General features: G+C 44.6%; 1 protein-coding gene across 2 annotated transcripts in view; it reads left to right on the forward strand.

Moving 5' to 3' along the window:
• The window catches only part of CCDC102A (coiled-coil domain containing 102A), a 47557-nt gene that overhangs the window by 450 nt on the left and 31694 nt on the right, over positions 1 to 15413 (forward strand). Inside the window, exon 1 of one of the 2 annotated variants that reach the window (XM_044664122.1) lies at positions 6135 to 6173. The exons of the other annotated variant lie outside the window; for it this stretch is intronic. The gene's annotated coding sequence lies outside the window, so the exon portion shown is untranslated. Of the gene's footprint in view, positions 1 to 6134; positions 6174 to 15413 lie in introns of those variants that run through there. 2 annotated transcript variants of the gene reach the window in all.

Below are 15413 nucleotides of genomic sequence, written 5' to 3' on the forward strand. Positions count from 1 at the left end.
GGGGGGGAAGCGGGGGGAGGCCAGGGGTGGGATTTGGAGCTCTCCCCGCTGAACTTAACGTGGTCACCATGGCGAGCGTGGGATAGACTAGCACTGGCGGCCAATCCTGGTGGGGAACCCTCTCTTCTCGGTCTGCCCCCCCCTCTCTGGAGGGGCCAATGAGGGCTTCACTGAAAGGGGTGGGCGGGACCTCCCGGTGTTGGGGGAGGTGGGGAGTAATTGGGTGCGGGGGTAGCGGGAGAGGAAGGGAGGTAGGGATATCCTTATGAACTCGGAGAAGGGTCGGTTCTGGCTCTAATCCTTGATCGCTGGGTAGCTGAAGAGAAGCTGAGGGAGGGAGGAAGACTTGTTGGAAGCGGGTAATGCACATCTGGAAATGTGAGGCCATAGTGGACAGGTGGAGGGGCCAGCTAGGAAGGAGCAGATGAGTTTCCCGTTCTGGGCCTGAAAGTAGGGAATAGACCCCAGTATCTGTCTAATGGGTATGATCCTAGACCTGTGCAAACGACTTCAAATAACTGATAAATTCTAGTTCTTATGCATTCTCTGATTTGATATAATGAATAGCAAAAAACATTTATTAAACTTCTTTTCTATGCAAAGCATTGTGCTAGGCACCTGAGGAGTGCCCCAAAGGAGCACACAATCTAATGGGGGAGGAGAGAGGGAGATTGATACATTCAGAATATCGGTTCTCTATAAAGATTTGTGATTCTATTTTGTGGGCATCTCCTTTACTGATCTAGGTTGTAGCTCCTCAAAGAAATAGAGGAAAGTTGCGGTGACCAGAAAAGTCATCACCCTTTAACCCATCTGTTGATGAACCCTTCCTGTGGTATCTAATCTGGCCCTCAGAGGACAGAAGTGTAGTTCATCCCTCAGCCCATATATAGTATGCATATTGTAATACACAATTTAGTATGAAAATGCAAAAGAAGATGTGAAGTTTGAGGGAGAAAACCCTAATGGGAGTTCTGAGAAAGCTTCCTAAAGGGGCTGTTTGAGTTCGATTTTAAAGGAGGCATAAGAATTCAGGGGAAAGAAAGAAAGGAAGGATATTCTAGATAGGGAAAAGTGTGAGAAAGATTGGCTAGATCAAGGAGTGTTGGTTGGTGGGGGAGGAGGGGGAAAGAGCAGAGTCCAGTTTGTCAGAAGCATAGAATATACAGAAGGAATAGTTTGAGATAGAACTGGGAAAATAGGGTGCCATCAGATTGGCAGAGGCCCACGGTCCATGGAAAAGGAGTTCAACCTTTATTCTGTAGGCAATTAGGAGCCCTGGAAAAAGTTTTGAGCACTCAAGTGATATGGCCAGATATTTGCCCAAGAAAAATTATTCAAATATCCTATGTGTTTTTGTTTGGCATTTAAAGCAGAAGTTCTATAGAACAATTTCATATCATCCTTCTTATAAATTGCATGTTCCAAACAACCTGGCCTACCTTCTATGCCCCATTTGTGACATTCCATCTTCTGCCTTTTCATAGGCTGGCTGTCCCCCAACACCTAAACTGTTCTTCTTTACTTTTGCCCTTTGAAATACCTACTTTCCCCTTCAAGGCTCAGGTTGTATCACATAGGAAAGTCCTTTTCTAATCCTACTCTGCTACTTAATGCCTGTGGGGTGCTGAGCAAGTCACTATCTTTTTGAGTCTCAGTTTCCTCATCTGTAAAATGAGAAGTTTGTACCAGATTATCTCTAAGGGTCCCCTTCAGTTTTGAAACTATGATACAAAATTCCCTTCAGTTATTAGAGCTCTCTTTCTTGCTCTCTCCCCTGGAATACTTTATATTTACTTTGTATGTATTTCATTCTTATTTGGGTAGATGAAAAAATGAGATATGTACAAAAATTCTTTGCAAATCTTAAGCTGCCATCTATCCAATCTATGTTATTTTATTGTTATTGTTTCCCTCAGTAGAATTTAAGGGCTTTGAAGGTATTATTTCTGGGTTTTGTCCTTTTTTGTCCTCAGCAACTACCAGTGTCCAACATACAATAAGAGCTTAATAGATGCTTATTGAATTGAAAAGTTAAGTTTAACAGGGAAATGATGTGTTAGAAAGATGTACAAGTAAAAAAGATCCTAGAGTCAATTGGAGATGTTTATCTCAACCTCAAAAGAGGGATCAGGACTAGAGAAGTGATGAAGAAAAGAAAACAGAGGTAGGAAGACCTAAGAAAACTATTGCAGTGGTATATGCAGGTGGTAGTGAGACACAATCCTATTACTAGTGGCAATGAGAATGGTGGGGTCAACAGGGTTTTAAAAAAATGCTTATTGTGGTTGATCCATCAAAGAAGTGTACACAGAAGGGGTTGTTGTCTTTTCAGTACTGGGCACTATGCCTCTCTCTCTTTTATTTTTATTTGTTTTTTAACCCTTACCTTTTGTCTTGGAGTCAATACTGTGTATTCGCTCCAAGGCAGAAGAGTGGTAAGGGTAGGCAATGGGGGTCAAGTGACTTGCCCAGGGTCACACAGCTGGGAAGTGTCTGAGGCCAGATTTGAACCCAGGACCTCCCGTCTCTAGGCCTGGCTCTCAATCCACTGAGCTACCCAGCTGTCCCCTTCTCTCTCTTTTAAAATCAACAGGATTTTGTAATTGATTGGATATTCATGGTGAGGAAAGGGAAGAGTTTAAGACACACTTGAAGTTATGAACATTGGAAGTTAGATGAATAATGTCACAGACATAAATAGTGAAATCAGAAAGAGAAGTATGTTTAAGAGAGAAAACAGTGAAACTAGTCTTGGACGTGTTTAAGTTGCATGTGTTGGTGGGACATACCAATAAAAATATCCAGCTGGAGTTGTTGGTCTGGACATCAAAAAGAAGAGCAGAAGTAGGAGGAATAGAGGTTTGGAAGTCATTTTCATAAAAGTGTTAGCTGACACCAAGGAAATAAATGCGATTGCTAAGAGAGAGAATATAAACAAGAGAATACAGCTAGGGGCAGACCATTAAGAACCTACATTAAGGGTTTGGGAGGATGAGGAACCAGTGAAAGAAATGGAATGGCAGCTAGGTGGCTTAGTGGATAGAGAGCCAGGCCTGGAGTCCTAGGTTCAAATGTGACCTCAGATACTTCCTAACCCCCAGGGCCTAGTCCTTACTGCAATTCTGCCAGGAAACCAATATACAGTATTGATCTTAAGACGGAAGGTAAAAGTTTTTTTAAAGTTCTTTTAATTAAAAAAAAAAAAAGACAGAAGGTGGTTGGAAAAAAGAAAAGGGAAAAAAAAGAAAGGTAAGAAAAGCAAGAGAGGATGGTGTCTCTGTCTGAAGCTAAGGAATAAGAGTATCCAAGAAGAAGGAACAGTCAATATTGTTAAAAACCATGAGAAGTCAGAGATGATGAAGTGTTTTTTTTAAAGGCCATGAGATTTGGAAATTGAAACATGGTAACTTTATAGAAGTTTTAATAGAGTAATGGTGGGAGAAGCCTAACTATTGAGGTAAGAAGAGAGTGGGGAGTGAGGAAACGAAGTTGTCAGGTTTAAACACTTTTTTCAAGAAGTTTAGTAAAAGAAAAATGGGGAAGCAGTTAGATGAGATTAAAAAGGCAAAAGCAAGGTTTCCTTTTATTGTGGATTGGGACCACCCAGACATATCTATAGGCAGTTGGAAAGAAAATGACCAAGGGGGTCCCCTCCTTCAAGGTCTTGTTTTTCGTTCAATGACATCATGAGATGATGACTTGATGGAATTGGATTTGTGAGGCAGAGTGGCACAAATTTTTCCAGTTGTTGAAGTCTAGGGCCAAGACAAAAATCAGGACAATTGGTGATGACCCAGGATGTAGTACATGATTGTAGTGTCTTCCACGTTTGTCCAAGCTCTGGGCATTCTACAGCACTTGCTTAAGCCACCTTCCTAGCCATTAAAGGCACTTCGATAGGTCAGAACACCAATCTAGAAGTCAGAGAATTGAATCCAAATCCAGTCTCCCGTACTTTGTAATCGTGTAAAGTCTTAGCCTTCCTGGGATCAAGGTCTTAGAGAAAACAGGAAAGAATAAAAGATGAGCTGAATCTGTAGTGGGACCATAGTTCTAGAGTTAGAAGGGACCTCAGAGATCATATAGCCTAATTGTTGTTACAGATGAGTTGTTGTTACAGTTATATACTGTTGTTACTATTGTATACAGATGAGGAAGATTAAACCCAGGAAGTCTTACCTAAGGACACATTGGTACTGGTGGTCAGAGATGGGATTTGAACACAGGTTCTCTGACTTCAAAACCAGTGTCAGTACGATACAGTAGAAGGAGTACCTACTCCCCCTCCATACTGTTGAGGTCATTATGATTTCCAAATCCCTTCCTGTACTGTTCTCTGTTGAAACCTGGGAAGTAGTGAGAGAAAGACTGGATTTGGAGTTAAAGGTCCTAGATCAGAATCCCAGTAGCTGCTATTTGCTACCTGTGTTTCATTGAACAAGTTACTTGGACTCATTGGGCCTCAGTTTCCTCATTTATAAAATATGGGAAATAATGGGACCCTTTACCTCATGGGATTATTATAAAGAAGGCACTCTGTAAAGCTTAAAGCACTATTAGAAATGTGAAATCTCTCCATAAGAGGCAGCCGGCTAGTTGGCACAATGAATAGAACACTGAGCCTGCACAGGGGAAGATTTGAGTTCAAATATGGCCTTAGACACTTACTGGCTGTGTGACTCTGGGAAAATCATTTAACCTCTGTTTACGTTTCCTTAAATGTAAAATACAGATAATAATATTTATAAAACACTTAGCACAATGCCTGGCATATAAGTGCTTAATAAATCCTTATTCCTTCTCTCTCCTTTTCTACCCCCCAACGTGTAAGAAGGAAATTTAGGTATTTTTATAGATATGTATTTAAAGTGTGGCCGCCAGGAATCAACAATTCAGGTCGATTCCGTAATTAAATCAGACCTAAGTCAGCAGTGGGTTAAGGCACTTTATTTTACAATCAGGAAGGTAAAGGTATAGGAATAAAGTAAAAGGGAGAGGCTAGTCCAGGCCTGCAGAGACCTGGACAGAGAGAGAAGGTTAAAAGGCTAAATAAATGAAGCTGCAAGCCTCAAGGCCTAGCAACCAGATAGGCTAGTGCCTATTTAAGGCAGACTTTGGAAGCGGTCTAGGTAGGCCAAGGAAGTCAGCCTAACTTACCCACGTGACAATACAGAGTAGAAGCTGTCTGTGGTCTCAGGAGCTCTTTCAGCACCAAGTTCAAGGCGAGAACTCCCTCCACAGGAAGTAACCAACATACTCAAAGAGATAGTGTCTTTCGTCACTTCCCCTGGGTCCACCTCTAATACAAATGGACAAATGGCAGTCTCTACACCAATTTTGGACTGCCCAAAGGGCAGTCCCTTGTTCTTGATTTGTTACTTATTGTCACCTGTGGGTAACTCGTCTCCACTCCCCACTAAGGAAGGTAAGGGTGACATGATTTCCATGCCTAGGGTAAGTAAGAGTTTAACTATGAATGGCTAGAGCTAATTCTATTTACACACATGCCAGCTCCCTTCAGTTTAAATTTCCAGAGAGACTGCCCAGTTAGACAATGCTTGCCTTGGTCCCTCTGATTTTTTTTAATCTTTGATTTGATACTAAGTATTAGTTCTAAAAGTGAAAGTGGTAAGGGCTAGGCAATGGGGGTTAAGTGACTTGCCCAGGGTCACACAGCTAGGAAGTGTCCATAGCCAGATTTGAACCCAGGACCTTAAGGTTTCGCACTTCATCCACTGAGCCATCCAACTGCCTGGCCCCTCTTGATTTTAACCAAGCACTAGGGCATTACTAGCTGAGAAAGTCCTGATCAAATGGTCTTAGAGCTGGGCTTTGCTCAGAGATAAGGAGAACTAAGAGACACTATCTTAGTATTGGCATCTGATTAGGTTTAACCCTGCTGGATCTCAGAACTCTCAGATTCAAGCACAATACCAGCCTCAGCCTCCCCAGTAGCAGGGATTACAGGCATGCTTCACCACGTCCATCTCAGTGTTATTTCTAAAACATGCTGCCCATAATGGAACACAGTGCTCCAGATATGGTCTGACTGGGGCAGAGTACTGAGGGACTGATTATTTGTCTCATTATTTCTAGATGCTAACCAGCTCTTAAGAGGGTTGGACTAGGGACAGCTGAGTGACTCAGTGGCTAGAGCACCACACCTGCAGGTAAGAGATCCCAGGTTCAACTCCGGCTTCACACACTTCCTAGCTCTGTGACCCTGGGCAAGTCATTTAATTGCTTAACCCCTAGTGCTCTTCTGCCTTAGAATGGATACTTAGTGTCTACTCTATGACAAAAAGTAAGATTTTTATTTTAAAATTTTAAAAGGGGGGGTGGGTTGGACTAATTAGCTAAGTTTTCTCCCTTTGCTCTTCCATTTCTGATTCTGAACCCAAGTTGGTAAGGTAGGTATTCTGGGGAAGGAGTATAGTTTAGTGAGCCAGAGAAGAAAACTCATGAGACTGGGATCACAGGTTCAACAGTCACATAAGCCAGTTCATTCTACTATTTTCATGACCATGTGATGTACTCTTTAAGTGGTGCATTAGAGTCAGGAAGACCTGAGTTCAGATCCTGCCTCAGATCCTTGTTGACTATGTGATCCTCTTAAAGCCTCAGTTTCCTCATCTGTAAAATGAGGATAATAATAACACCTAACTTAGAATGGGTTTTTTTGAAGATCAAATAAGATAACTTATTTATGACACTTTGCAAGCCTTAACATATAAATACTAGCCATAATTACTTCCAAACCCCAGCCTCTTTGTAAACCTCTTTCACAGGGGGACCTCAGGTGAAAGAATGTGGAAGCATCAGCACAGATCTTTTCCATCATCTACCTGTTGTGCATAAGACCCCTGGATCCTCAAGTGCTGCTTAATCTTCATGACCCCAGGGACTAGATATACCTGGTCTAACTGTCTAGCCAAGGGGAGCAGGGCATAGAAGCCTTTTCTGATGTTCAGACTATCTACCAAAGAAGGCATGTGGGGGAATCTGCCTTGTAGATTCTGCCTAGGTAATCAGAAAGGATTTGCTCTGTTCTTTAAGCTGGTCTGTCTCTTATGCCTTCCCATCTCGGTGATGTGTTCATCGCCTTGAACTGATCCATGAGATGTGTAGGAGATCTCTGGGATGGACTTAGGGTGGGACAGGGTACCATCTTAACCAGCCCTAAACTGAACAATGAGCTTCTGTCCCAGTATGGCAGGAGGACAAGAAATGAAGTCACGTGAAGATTGGTTGAAAAAACTAGGAGGGGACATTGAGGTGGCTCAGTGGATTGAGAGCCAGGCCTGGAGACAGGAAGTCCTAGGTTCAAATCTAGCCTCAGATACTTCCTAGCTATGTAACCTTAGACAAGTCACTTAACCCCCATTGCCTAGCCCTTACTGCTCTTATTTATTAGAATCAATATATAGCATTGATTCTAAGACAAAAGGAAAGAAAGAAAGAAAGAAAGAAAGAAAGAGAGGAAGGAAGAACCAGAACAGCCTGAAGAAAAACAAATTTTATATGTAGCATGAGAGATTCCTTCAAGTATCGGAGAAGCTCATGTGAAAAGGGAACAAACATATGATGCTTATACCTAGAGGGTCAAACTAGGAAAGCAGAAGATGTATGTTGGCAGATTTTTCAGCCTGATATATAGAAAAGCTTCATAGTATTCAGAGGTATTTAAAATGGGGCACCTTGTGGAATGGTGGGCACTGTAAGCCTTCAAGGAAAAGCTAGAAGACCATTTGGTGAAGTTGTTACAGAAGGGTTCCTGTTCAGATTTGGATTGGACTATATAACCTCTGACAGCTTTGTGCCCTCTAGCCTGGTCACCCTTTGAGGCATAGTTCAGGATTTCTTCCCTTCCTAGGTCTTGGGTCTCTCCACAGTTGCCCAAGCCCAGGCTGCAGGTTATAAGGAAGAGGCTTTCCGACACTGTGGGCTGACCATTCTCTATCCCCCTGTACTTATCCAATTAAGGCACCCTCCCATTGAGGTTTCCTGCCGTGGCTCACCAGCCTGGCAGGCCCGGCAGGCCTGTGGCCACAGGTCTGTCTAGAGTCCTCCTCCTCCCAGGGGCTGACCGAGTGCGGCCTCCAAGTCTAATATTGGAGAAGAACTGGCAAAGAGCTTGGGAGTCGGTGGGGAGGGGTAAGGCAGAGTACGGCTGTCCCTCTGGGGAAACACATCCTTCCCTAGAAAGCATTGAATTCCTCCCTGTCAGGAAGGGATCCCCATTAAATAAGAAGAATTATATGGAGTGAGAGGAGATGGCAGGTCCTGACTGGCAGGCTGTTTCGAATCCCCATGATTATTTCAGTGGGTAAATATTTAGTGGCTGGTCAGAGCCTCGTTTGAAGGAGACTGGGAATGACAGTTCAGTTCTTGTGTGGGCCAGCTGGCCTTGTTGGGTCCAGGACCACAATCTCACCAGCTCTGACCACAGGTGCTTTTCAGTTCAAGCTGCCTACTATGTGTTAGTCTCTGGAGGAGACGGTTTAGAGAAGACAAGCTGCCTGCCCACACAGATAACTAATAGAGCTGTCTTCAAGCATGTGATCGTGCCATATGTCAATATTGTTATTTTCAGACACGTCTGACTCTTCGTGACCTTATTTGGATTTTTTCCTACAAAGATACTGGAATGGTTTGTCATTTCCTTCTCCAGCTCCTCCATAGATGAGGAAACCAAGGCAAAGAGGGTTAAGTGACTTGCATAGGTCCATGTCTGATGCCAGATTTGGACTCAGGAAGAGTCCACTCTGTCTGCTGTGCCACAAGGAATTAAATCTACTCTTTTGGCCCCAGAAGGTAGAACCAGAAGAAGTTAGTAGAAGTCGCATGAGAGGAAAAACTAGACCTGATATCTGGAAGAACCTTCTAACAATTACAGCTATCTAAAAGTGGAGCCAGCTTCCTCCGGAGGGAGTAGGTCCCCTCTCCATGGAAGCTTTTGAGCAGAGGCTGATGACCACTTGCCAGGCTTGTTACAGAGAGAGATTCCTTTTTTGCTGTGAGTTGGCCTTGAAGGCCACTGAGGTCTCTTCCAGCTCTCAGATTCTGTGATTCTGTGACCTGGATCTCAGGGATGTGATACTCCCTCCCCAGCAGAGCAGATCATAACCCAGCCATGGCTTCTTCATCTTCTGCGAAATGCTCGTTCATGGCCCTCCTTAAGTCCTCCAGAGAGAGTCTCCCCTCCGCTGCTTCTTGCTTCTCTGAAGAGGCAGTCCTTGGCCAACCTTAAGAGATTTTTGATTTTGTATCACTGGTGCCTAACCTCAAACAGTGACTGGCCTTTTTTTGTTGTTGTTCTTCAGTCATTTCAGCCCTGCTTGAGTCTTTGCTACCTGAGTTGGGTTTTTCTTGGCAAAGACACTGGAGTAATTTGCTCTCTCCTTCTTCAGTTCATTGTACAGATGAGGAAATTGAGGCAAAAGGGAAAAGTGACTTGCCCAGGGTCACATGGCTAGTAAATGTCTGAGGCAGAATTTGAACTCATGAAAGTGACTCTTCCAGATTCCAAGCCTGGTGCTCTATCCACTGCACCACCTAGCTGCTCAGTTGGCTCTTAGCAAGTGTTTAATTAATTAATATGAATAAATTAACATTAAATTTAAAAACAACTAATAAATGCTATTTGATTGATTGATTCTAGTCCTACATAAGATCATAGGGTCATAGATTTAGAGCTGGAAGGAACCTCAAGGACCACCTAGTCCATCTCCTTCATTTTACAGATGTGGTCATTGAGGCTCAGAGGAGTTAAGCCACTTCCTTGAGATCAGTCATTCAATCACCTAGCATTTATTAAGCACCTGCCATGTGCCAGGCACTATGCTAAGCATTGGTGGTAAGTAGTGGGGCCTGAATTCAAATCCAGTTCTCAGCATTCCTCCTAACCATTCCACATGTCATCAATAATGATATCTTTTATGCCAGCTTCATACAAGCTACCCAACCTGCTCCCACTCACTCTGCCCTTTGAGTAATCTGTAGGTCTGATTCTTATGGAATTCTACTGTTTCATGATTCATCCTCACAGCTGGTATTGACAGAGAAACCTCTAAGGTTTGCCAAGTATTTTATGTGCGTTATTATCTCCTTTGATCCTTGCCATGACTCCATGAGTGATTCCCATTTTCATGCCCATTTAACTGATGAGCAAACTAAGAGAGAGGTTAACAGTCTTACCCAGCATCGCACAATTAATAATTGTCTGAAGCAGGATTTAAACCAAGGCCTTCCCAACCCAAGTCCAACACTATTCACCAGTCAATGCTGCTAGTCTTAATAACTAAATAGCACTGCAGGGGAAATTCTGGAGTTTTTTGTGTTGGTTTTTTTTTAATGGACTTTTGAACATTTATAAGGGAATAGGGAAGGAAGTAACCCTTCCTTCTTCACAGAGTAGTGGGGGACTACTCAGGCAAAATGCTGTATAAGCAAGGTCCCTCTATCAGATGTTTTTGTTTAATTGCTTTTCATTCTCACAGTTTCAAGAAGCATGTTTCCAGAAATAACTGTGATTTAGAAACAAAAGACATCAATAAAATCTTTCTTGAAAGGGACTTTGGGGGCAGCTAGGTGGCCCAGTGGATAGAGCAGCAGGCCTGGAGTTAGGAAAACCTGGGTTCAAATTGAGCCTCAGACACTACCGCATTGTGTGCCTGGGCAACTCACAACCCCCATCGTCTCCCCTTTATGGCTCTTCTTTCTCAGAACTGATACTAAGATAGAAGGTAAGGATTTAAAAAAAAAAGGACTTTGCCAGTAGCTAGCAGTTTGGAACCACATATGAATTCAGTCTTGGTGTCCCTCTTGGGTGAATTTCCCTTTCTGGCCGGGCAAGGATTCTGTTGTCAGGCCCATCAAAAGCATGTCATATATGATTTCAGGTTATAGTTATCTGCCAGTTGTCTGGTGATCCATGACACATAACTCCAGACTGGTCTGTGGTTTCCTCAATTTCACATTTACTTTTCCTTGTCTATCCCCTCTAAAATTCACCAGATAAACCTTTGAGAATTCACATGTATCACTCAGCAGTGATGAGCTTCTCTGACATAGCTGTAGGACATATGTTCCGTCCCTGGGCCTTTGTGCAAAATCTTTCCAGCTTGGTAGGACCTTTGAGAGCTATAGACCTGGACAACTCAGGGTTGCCTCCACACCCTGATGAGGTATCAGATTAGGATTTTAGCCCTCAGATAACTCAAATCCTCAAATGGATCTCTCATCTAACCTCATGAAGAGGCAGCATAACATCATTTAGTTGGTAGCATTGGAGTTAGAATCAAGGTCTGAGTTCAAATTCTACCTCAGACACTTAATAGCTCTGTGACCTTGGGCAAGTTATTTAACTTAGGGTCTTGGTTTTCTTATTGGTGAAATAAGGGAGTTTGGTTCAATGCCCCCTGAGGACTTTCTAGCTCTAAATTTCTGATCTGATGATTGATTACAACCCTTCTGTGTCTGTCCATCCCATGTATAGATTTTATCTCTGTCTTCCCCAAAATTCAACACTGAAGGTCTGCCTAATGTGCTGGAGGCTTTCTTGACTTGATACAAAATAATATATGATATGCCTTTTTTTTAGTTTTTTTTATTTTAATGACAAATTTACACATAAGTTTTCCAAAGTTATATGATTCGTGTTGTCTCCTTCCCTTCTTTCCTCCCCCATCTTCCCCCAAGTTGACAAGGAATTCAATCTGAGTTGTACATGTATTGTTTTAGTTTTGTGTTTGTGTGTGGTTTTTTTTTTTTTTTGGATCCTTGTCTTCCATCTTAGAATCAAGACTACGTATCGGTTCCAAGGCAGAAGAGCGGTAAGGGCTAGGCCATGGGGGTTATGTGACTTGCCCAGGGTCACCGAGCTAGGAAGTGTCTCAGGCCAGATTTGAATCCAGGACCTCTCATCTCTAGGCCTGGCTCTCTATCTACTGAGCCCTTTAGCGGCCCCTTTTCACTGAATCTTGAGAAGCATCCTTGGTACGGTTGACATAGCCCTGGTTTGGGGCGTCAGAGGTCTGGGTTGCAGCCTTGTTCCTGTCACTACTTATGAGAGTCTGGGCAGATCACTTGACATTTGAGGGCCACAATTTCCTCATCTCTAAAGTGAGGGCCTCCTTCCAGCTCTAGGCCTGAGGTCCCACCGTCTGGAGGGACTCGGGGACGAATCCTGGAGCCCAGCCTTGTCCCCTTGCCTCCCCTCCTCACAGTGGGCCGTGAGAGGTTTGGCTGTGAGGGTGCGAATGGCTGAGTGGAAAATTGGTGGAAGCCTCTTCTGGCTCTCCAGCTCCCTCCCTCCACCCCCTCTGTCTGTCATGCGTCTAGTCCTGGTCTTTCATGTGGGCAAATCTGTAGTGCATTAGTGAGCAATGGGTGGTTGGTGTTCCTCGTTCTCCCTGCCCCCACTCCGCTATGGTGGGGAGTTTCCTGGAAAGGTCACAGAAGGAGCTAGAGAGAAAGGCAGATCCTCACCCCCCACGGGTGCCCCTGGATCGCTGGGATCCAGCCACGGAACCAAGTGGGAGGAGGATGTGGCTTTCGCCTCAAATCTCTCTCTAGGCAGTTCTCCAGGCACCTCTGCCTCTGCCTCCCCCAGCCCGACCACTCAGGAACGTCTTGCCTGCTTTGTTGTTCCCCTGAATTTGGGGTCTGGTCGGGACGGGGTAGTGGGGAGGCGAGGGGAGGAACCCCATCTCCGGGAGCCACTGGGCCTGGCTGGGAGCAGACACTCTCAAAATGCAGACCACTTGGCTCCCTGGGAGCCTCTCTGGTTTCCTGCTTTCTAGCCCTTCCAAAGGAATTTTTTCTTTCCTACGAATTCTTCCCAGATGGAGCGGCTCCAAGAATGCGAGGCAAGGGATGAATGTGCCTGTGTGCACATGCGGGGGTAGCAGCACTGTCTAATCACAAACTACACGGATCACGGACGATGCCCGCGTCCGTGTGCATCCGTGTCAGTTTAGCCACTGCGCCTCTGTACGGCTCTACGTGGGCAGTTGTGTCTGCACGGCACGGATGGGATTTGTTCCTTATTGTGTATTCCATGTCCATATAGATGTGTGTCTGCAGCCACCTGGATCGCTAGGCCTTGCGGGGAGGGGGGAGGTAAGACAGTGGCAGGATGTTGACCCCAAACCCAGACACTCTCCGTCTGCCATAGAACCCTCCTTCTTCCCCACCCTGAGCCACTGCAGTTCCTATCAGTGGGGGAGCTAACCTCGGATGGGGCTGGGGAGCCTTAGCTGCGGCCTGATGAAGATCCCATTAGGAGGGCGATGGAGCATGGATGTGGAGCTGGGAGGCGCCTCGAGATGCTCTCATTTTATACGTGAGAAGGGAGAGGGGACTTATCCAGGATCACCTGGGGAGTCAGTAGCTGGGCCAAGATTCAAATCCAGGGCCTCTGACCAGGAGCCTAGAGCCGGGATATCAAACTTAAATGGAAAGGGATGCTGCTGAAAAGTACCTAAAGGCAACACCCAAGGACAGATCAATATGCAGGATGTGTATTGACTTAGAAAACCATATATTAACAGTATCTATATTCTAATGTATTTTATTTCATAAATTTTTCATTCATATTTCATTCATAAATTTTATTAAATTTCAATTGAATGTGAATTTAATTACATTGTTTTAAACCCTTACTTTCTTTCCTAGAATCAATACTGTGTATTTGTTCCAAGGCAGAAAAGCAGTAAGGGCTAGGCAATGGGGGTTATGTGATTTGCCCAGAGTCACACATCCAGGAAGAATCTGAGGACAGATTTGAACCCAGAGTCTCCTGCCTCTAGACTTTGCTCAGAATCCACTGAGCCATCTATATCAGTTCTAAGACAGAAGAATGGCAAGGACTAGGCAATGGGGATTAGGTAACTTGCCCAGGTCATACAGCTAGGAAGTGTCTCAGGTTAGATTTGAACCCAGGACCTCCCATCTGACCTATTGCTCTCTCCACTGTATTACCTAGCTGCCCCTACAATTTAATCTGTTTCAGCTATCTGTTTGATATTTCAGGCCTCAGGCTATCTAGTCCTACTATCTCATTTTATAGGTGAGAAAACTGAGGCCCATAAAAATTGAAGTGACTTCCTAAAGTTATACAGTTATTAAATAGTCAGTCAGTCAAGCATGCATTAAATGCCTTCTATGTGCCAGGCACTATGCTAAAAGTCAGTTCCTGCCCTCATGGAGCTTCTGATCTTATGGGGGAGACAACAAGCAAACACGAATGTACAAACAAGCTTTGGGCAGGATAAACGGGGAATAATTAACAGAGGTATTAGAATGAAGAGGATTGGGAAGGCTTCCTGTACAAATGGGATTTTAGTTGTGTCTTAAAGAAAGCCAGGGAAGCTAATAGGCAGAGATAGGGAAGGAGGACATTCTAAGCCAGGGGAACAGTCAGAGGAAAACACCAGAGCCAAGAAATGGAGGGGCCTGTTCATGGAGCAGCCAGGAGGCAGGTGTCACTGGATAGAAGAGAGCATGGGAGCATAATGCGGGAGAATAAAGGTGGGAAGGTGGGGAAGGGGTGCAGCTAGGTGCTGAAGGGCTTTAAATGCTAAACAGAGGACTTGTATTTGGTCCTAGGAGTGATAGAGAACCACTGGAATTGATTGGGGGAAAGGAGGGGCAACAAAGTTGGAACTGAACTTTGGGAAAATCATTCTGGTGGCTGATTGGAGTCCGGAGAGACTCGAGGCAGACAGATACACTGCCTTGCAGGCTATTGCAGAAGTCTTGATCTGAGGTGATGAGGGCTGGGCTTGAGTAGGGCCAGTGTCGGAGGAAGGAAGGGGATGTGTTTGAGAGATGTGGCAACAGCAAAATTGACAGCCTCGGCAGTACATTGGATAGGGAGGGTGAGAGGCAGGGAGCAGGCCACATCTGAGTTGCAAGCCTGGGGAACTTGAGGATGGCAGTGCCCTCTACAGCCAGGGGGAAGAATAAGGACCATTGTCACAGTTCAAATGTGTCCCTGACTCCAAAGCCAGGATTCTTTCCCCTGTCATGATGAACAATGATGGGATTCAAGAATACAAAAGCCAAGAAGAGAGATGGAGAGGAGAAGCAAGGGTCTGGATGTGGTCACTAAGCCCTGGATGCTGGGAGTAATAGGGCAGCCCCTTGGGGCTTGGACTAGTCACTAAGCCCTGGATGCTGAGAGTAGTAGGGTAACCCCTCTGGACCTTGTCACTAAACCCTGAATGCTGGGAGTAAAAGGGCAGCCCCTTGGGGTCTGGATGTGGTCATTAAGCCCTGGATGCTGGGAGTAGTAGAGTAATCCCCCTGGACCTGATCACTAAACCCTGGATGCTGGGAGTGAGGCAGCCCCTTAAAGCTTGAAGGAAAACATTTCCAGCCGAGCATAGAGTAAATTTAGGGAAGAA

The sequence above is a fragment of the Gracilinanus agilis genome, chromosome 2, assembly GCF_016433145.1.
Source record: "Gracilinanus agilis isolate LMUSP501 chromosome 2, AgileGrace, whole genome shotgun sequence".
In the NCBI taxonomy this organism is placed as follows: domain Eukaryota; kingdom Metazoa; phylum Chordata; class Mammalia; order Didelphimorphia; family Didelphidae; genus Gracilinanus; species Gracilinanus agilis.